The 6,621-nt window shown below is 51.0% G+C and overlaps 1 protein-coding gene across 2 annotated transcripts in view; it reads right to left on the minus strand.

Moving 5' to 3' along the window:
• Window positions 1-4,073, minus strand: part of PTAFR (platelet activating factor receptor) — a 34,398-nt gene extending 30,325 nt beyond the window's left edge. Inside the window, exons 1-2 of one of the 2 annotated variants that reach the window (XM_045190944.3) lie at window positions 3,593-3,796; window positions 1,527-1,633 (exon numbers count right to left, since the gene is read on the minus strand). The gene's annotated coding sequence lies outside the window, so the exon portion shown is untranslated. Of the gene's footprint in view, window positions 1-1,526; window positions 1,634-3,592; window positions 3,797-3,895 lie in introns of those variants that run through there. The other variant, XM_045190945.3, reaches the window with a different exon arrangement.
• Window positions 4,074-6,621: the final 2,548 nt, after the last annotated feature.

Consider the following 6,621-nt stretch of genomic DNA (forward strand, 5'->3'; position numbering starts at 1 on the left):
AGAACACCCTATAACAGTTGTTAAAAAAAAGAGGTCTTACCCTGGCTGGTGTGGCTCAGTGGATTGAGCATTGGCCTGCAAACCAAAAGGTCACCAGTTCGATTCCAGGTCAGAGCACATGCCTGGGTGGGGTTGCATGCCAGATCCCTGGTTGGGGGCATGCAAGAGGCAACCAGTCGATGTTTCTCTCCCTCTCTTTCTCACTCCCTCCCCCCTCCCTAAAAAATTAATTAATTAATTAAAAGGCATATTAAAAAAAAGAGAGCTCTCCAAGAAGTAACTCAGGTTTCTTCCAGAGAATGAAACTGGGTGGCTGGAGAACAAGGATCAGAGAGCGTCTGTTCACTGTGTGTTCCTTTAGATCTACTGAACTTGAAATTTTGCACCTGTGTTACCTCTGAGAAGTAAAAATAAAATAAAATATAATAATAATAATAATAATAATAATAATAAAGAGATGGACTCTGGTGTCAGGCTTATCTATGTGTAGATCCCACTGCTACTTCCCAGCCATGGTGTATCAGGCAGGTTTCTTAACCCCTCTGAGCCTATATGGAAACACAGCTATAAAATGAGGCTGAGTATCTACTGCACAAAGGTATTGTATAATCAAATAAGATAATACATGCAAAAGCACTGAGCACGATATCTGACCTGCAGTAGGAAAGTGATAAATGCTAGCAAGCTTTTTATATTAACAGCTTATGCTCAGTCCCAGGGCATAGGGAGCGGCATGGAGTCCCTCCTACCATGCTCCAGGATGTGGCCAGGACCCCTGGCTCTGCTCCTGGATGCCCCACAATGGACAAGCAGGGCTGGGGTGCAGAAGAGGGGTGAGAATTGGGGATGGGTGTAGTTAACTGGGCTGGGCCCTTGCCCCAGCTAGGTAGTAGTACCCCAGGATACTGGAGACCTGTTTGGGGGTGAGGGGAGTTTCAGGGATATGTACAGATGGTTGCATGGATGTGTGTGTGTGTTTGTGTGTGTGTCTATGTGGAATAGGCTTGTCTGCAGTGAGTGAAGGGTCTTCTGTGGCTTGTGGTGTCTATCAGTACTATTGCCCGTGTTGTGTGTCTGTGATGATGTGTTTTGTCCTGTGGGTATGATAGGCATCACATGAGCAGACTGTGTCAGTTGTGACAGTTTGTATATTGTGTGTAGTGAAGGGTCACAGTTGTATCATGGATGCCGAAGAGTCTGTTGTGTGTTGCTGTGTTGCGTGTTTGTAGAGGGCCACGAACTGTGTGTGTAGGTAAGGAGGCTGTGCTTTGTGTGATGTGAAGGAATGCTGTATCTGTTAGGGTTGTGTATGCTAAGTGCCTATGAGGAGCGGAAGAATATGTGCTGTGTCTGTGAGTGACGAAGGGGGACTCTGTGTCCATCCATGAGTGGCTGCTGACGGCAGAGAAGTCAGTTCTCACCCAGCTCCAGACCACTCTAGAGCCTGACTAGCCTCAAGAATTCTGAGAGGCAGCTAGACAAAACAGCCAAACCCAACCCTCTCATCCAAGCCGCCAGCCACTTACCTGAGAAACAGCAGGGAGAGGAGTCTAGGAAGTGACAAAAAAGCTGAGGGGCTGTGGGGACCTCTGAGAGCATGTTTCCTGGAAGGCTTCTGAGGGAACTCAGGAAGCTGCACAGGGAATGAGGAGGAGGCAGAAGGCAGGCCCAGGCCTAGGTGTGTGACTCACTTTCCTCTCTGTTCCAATCCCAGTTCAGCAGCGGCAGGATAAAGAATTAGGGGAGGCCTGCCTGCTGGCTCTGCTGGATGGTCACGGCACGAGTCCAAGCCAGCTGCTTGGGTGTGGCCCCAACCCAAGGTCATCAGGAATATTCACCTCTAGCCAGGGAGTCTCTCTCTCTGCCTATCAGCTCAGCCAGCAACACAGGACTGGCCCCCTCTAACGAGACTATCCTCTCTAGGAGGAAGAGCTGGGCCTGAGCTGGCAGAGGAGGGAGAAACCGGGTCCCTTGTCAGAGGGGGAGATAGGCTCTGATCTAGGAAAGCCCCCAGCCCTGTCCCCGGGGCCCAACCTTCAGTGGGTACAGTGCCATCTATAGTGAGCCCCACACTAATGGAAAAAGACCCAAAACTGCTTTCAGAAGATACCCCTATATGAGGGGACACACAGCCAATCTTGCCCACAGACGATCACCATCCAATGGGTATGACATAGTGACATAACCCTCCCACAGGTGCCCCCAACCAAGAGAAGAGACAGCCCTGACTTCAGGGATGCCCAATCAGCTGGGAAACTTGCCTTCTGAAGCTACCCCCATCTGCCAGGGAAATGCAGCCACCCCTCCCCTGAATCCCCAGGGGAGGGAGAAGACAATCCTTGCTCTGAGGAGGCCCAAGGGCAAGCCAAAGGGCAATAGTTCTGTCCAAAGCCTAGGATTATACCCGGAGCTCCAACTTTGGGTGTTCTGAGCTAAAAGTTACTCCTTAACTCCACCTCCACCACCTGCACCACCCCACTACACACACACCTGATTGGGCTGAGCAGGAAGCACAGGTGTTAAGGCCACAGAGAAAAGCAAACAGGGCCATGGCATAAGTGGACATTCTCAAATAGCAACTCTAAGAATCCACCAGACCGGGATTTGATTGCTGCCTCTGGTCTTCGGCTTGAGCCCTCCACTGCGCATCTCTGGCCCGAGGTTCCTGGGCCAGTACCACTAACACCTCCTCTCTATTATACCTAGTGAGATGCCTGGTGCAAAGTAGGAACTATGTGAATGAAAATCACTTTATTTACCCAAGCTCCTGCCTTGTGTCCCAGAATTGGGGGATCAAATCCTTTCTCCACGTCAGTTGGAGAATTTGTTAAACATGAAGGTTTAAAAAAGGCAATTTCTCATATTCCATTTCGAGAGATTCTGATCCAGCAGTGGTGGGGGGTGGGGGGCACCAGTAAATGAATTTTTTACAAGCACCAAGGCAGGTGGCCCATAGAGCAGAGCAGGTTTGGAGGGAATCCAGAGGAAGCCAGGGACTGGGGAAGGAGGGTTCAGGTACTTAAGGGCTCTTTCCAGCTATGCTTACCTACACCCTCGCCTTAAATAAGGGCAGCCCACGGAGCCACAAGATGTGGGGTGAGGATATTGGCATCTCTGACAGAACCCCGAGCTCTACCTACCCCCTGCCTCATGGAGGACTGGCTCTCCCCACCTGATGTTCCAGCACTGGCTGAGTTAACCTGGAAGGTTGTTAAAGTTCCAGCTGTCTCCCCTGCCCCCACCCCTGAACCCTGAATCCGACTCTTCAGGGACAACAGAGAATGTCTTTTTAACAGTTCCCAGGTGTCCTCAATCCTCTGGCTTTCACCCAGTTCTTGGAGCTGGGACCACCATGCTGGAAGAGGGGGGCAGGGAGAAGTACTCGCTGTGCCCCCAGCTGGTTTTCTGGTCCCCTTTACACACAGGACAAAAATAGTGAAGAGATGAGGAAGCTGAGGCTCAGAGAAGTTTCAAGACTTCAGTCTGTCTGACCTCAAACGCAGGCCTGTTGCCTCCATTTGCCTCCATTTGTTCTCACAATGAACAGAATATCACTGGAATTCGTGGAACAGGTACTTCACCCTTGGCTTACCAAAGAGGAAGCAGCTAAAGCCCAGAGGGGAAATGACTCGCCAGGATCACAAAGGTAGTGAGTGGCAGGGCAGGTCCTCAGTGTGGTGACTCGGAGTCCAGGATGCACCCATTCCGCAATACTCAGGATCAGACGTCCCCACCTCCCAGTTCTGGTGGTGAGAAGCCCATGATAACCTCCAGCAAGAGAGCAGATGAACCGGGTGTGCTAGGATGACGGTGGGGGTGGAGGATAGGGAGAGGAAATGGAGAGAGGTAAATCCTGCTTCACTGAGGTCACCCACACCGGCAGGCCCAGACTCACCTGCCGCCTCCTGTGCACTTACTCCACGTCCACTGGGGCTTCAAGGAAACAAGAGGGGCCAGAAGGTGGTGCCCCAGCCAGCTGAGAAACCACAGCCCAGAGGGTGGGAGGTTGAGGGTGGAGAGGTTCAGGTGACTGGATTGCCAAAGGCCATGACTGATGCTTTAGGCGGTTAATTCCCACTTTACACTTTAGGAAGCAGAAGCTCAAGCATTGACATCTCTGGCCCAAATGCCAGGATTCTAACCCTACCTGCCTGACTCCTCCCACTTCTCCTCTGCCTGCAGTAGTCTCACAGGAAGCAGTTGGGTGCGGGGGGGGGGGGGGGGGGGGGGGGGGGGGGGCGGTGTCGTGCTGGCTATCTGCTGCATTATTCACAACCAACCACAGGAAGAGGAGTGAAGTGGCTCATCCAGCCTTTCAGTCTCTCTGGGCCCTGGCACCCCTCCAGCAAGCCTTTCCTGCCCAGAGAGCCCCCTGACCTATTCACAGATAAAGGGGCTGGAGAAGCTGCCACAGCGACAGTCCCACCCTGGAGGCATCTTGACTAATGCTCCCTCAATTCCAAGCCCAATGTGCACCCTTCTCCCTGGCCCAGGTGTCACTGAAAATATTGCTCCGAGTAGGGTCGGGAATGGGCTGGAAACTACTGCTCATCTTCTGAGTGGGTCTGTGGCCACAACGTGCCAGAAAGGAAATGGGAAGGTTTCGATTATTCTGGGAAAATATCCAGGATGTCATGCTGAAACCCAAATTCCTAAACAGACCTCCTGAACCACCTGGTCCCCTCTCAACCTGCTTCTCGGCTCCAGTTAAGGCAATGGACTTTCAGTTCCGTGAGCAGGCCATGCCCTCGCCTCTGGGTCTTCGCACAAGCCGTTCCCTCTGAACCATCTCTCCCTCAGGTCCTACCCTTCCTGTGCCAGACACTTAAGTCTTCCCCAGCAGCCAACCTCCCTGTCTTCTTTCCTTGCCAACAAATCTTATGTGGATACAGTAGATGTCAGCCGCAGGGACAAGTCCTGGTCTATAGCATGCCCATCCTCCTTTGCAGTTTTCCCAAATTTACTGTCAGTCATGGCCACGTGACCACTTCTGGCCAGTGATGTCTTATGTCTTTGGGGGGAAATTTGGCCTCACAGATGAATTATTTCCACTTGGTAATTGTTGTGATGTGTGGTACTGCCACAGCCTCCAGTTTCGCAACTATGTGACGATGGGATGACGAGGCCTTCCGGGGGATGGAGGGGAGGAACAGGAGGAGCCTGGTTCCCTGGTGGTACTCCTGAGGCCATGAAAGATACTGACAAGTGCTTGCCACCAGACTTCTTCTGTAAGCAAATACTCCCCTACTTGTTTACGCTAGATATTCCTTGCAGCTGAAAAAATGCCTAACTGATGCTCTGGCCTCTAGGTTCCAACTTTAAGAAGGTCGCTTCCTCCAGGAAATACTCCCTAACTGCTAAGAACGGGATCAAGGGCGCTCTCCTCAGAGCAGTGGGTACACAGTGCCTTTCCTGGTCTCTCCCTGTTTGTGCGCCGTGCACTCTGCAGGCTGGAAGGCTGGCAGCAGGGGTCCCGTGGTATTCACCAGTTTTCTCCTCAACCAGCATATTCGTTGAATGAACAGGCACACCCACAGCTGGTTGCTGGCACAACCTCCTTGAGGGTGAAGCCTGGGCCCAGCCCTCACGGGCTCGCAGGCAGTCGAACCACAACCACATAACCTCTAAGGAAGAGGTGGCAGGTGCACACACAAGCTGGAGTGAGGTGGTGTCACCTTGCCTGATAGAAGAGACAGACGTTGCTCCTGACACAAGACAGTCTGAGTGACTTCATGACGTGTCACCTGACAAAACAGTTCCCTCTCTCTGCCTTGATCCAGCTTTAACCACCCCCACCCACCCGCAGGCTCTCATTCATCTGTAGCTGGGATGCACTCAGCTGCACCTGGAAGGACAGTAGGACATCCAAGCTTCTGTCCCCTCCCATAGAGAGTCAGTCAAAGTTGAAGTATCTCTTTTTTTCTTTTAAGATTTTATTTATTTTTAGAGAGAGGAGAAGGAAGGGAAAAGGAGAGGGAGAAAAACCTCGATGTGCAAGATATATCGATTGGTTGCCTCTCATACGCCCCCAACTGGGGACCTGACCTGCAACCCAGGCATGTGCCCTGACTGGGTATCGAACCAGTTTTTTGGTTCACAGGCTGGCACTCAATCTAATGAGCCACACCAGCCAGGGCCAAAGCTGCAGTATCTCTTGATACTACAAGACATTGTCCCTTGTGATTATGCCTTTTTACTCATCTACAAAACATTGTAAAAAGTCTAATTTCAAGTCACCCCATTTCTCAGATCCTCACATTTCAGGTGTCATCTTTCTCACCATATGTCCCTCACCTGTGTCTCAGAACCAGCAGGACATCTGAGTATACACAATAAGCTGTGTACTTTCACACAATATTTCATTTAATTCTCAAAATCATTAGTATCTTCATCAAACACAAAGAACATTGGCAACACCCATTGAGCACTATGGAGCTTCCTTACATAATGCCATGGCTACTCCTCCCTAAAATCTGCCACAGTAACCTATGTTCCCATTTTGTATATTAAAAAAACCCCCGAGGTTTAGCAAATAAGCGGTAACTCCAAAAGATTTCAGGGCTGGACCAAGGCAGACAAGGAACCCACCCTGGAATAACACCTGAAGAAGACTACATCCAT

The sequence above is a fragment of the Desmodus rotundus genome, chromosome 3, assembly GCF_022682495.2.
Source record: "Desmodus rotundus isolate HL8 chromosome 3, HLdesRot8A.1, whole genome shotgun sequence".
Lineage (NCBI taxonomy): Eukaryota > Metazoa > Chordata > Mammalia > Chiroptera > Phyllostomidae > Desmodus > Desmodus rotundus.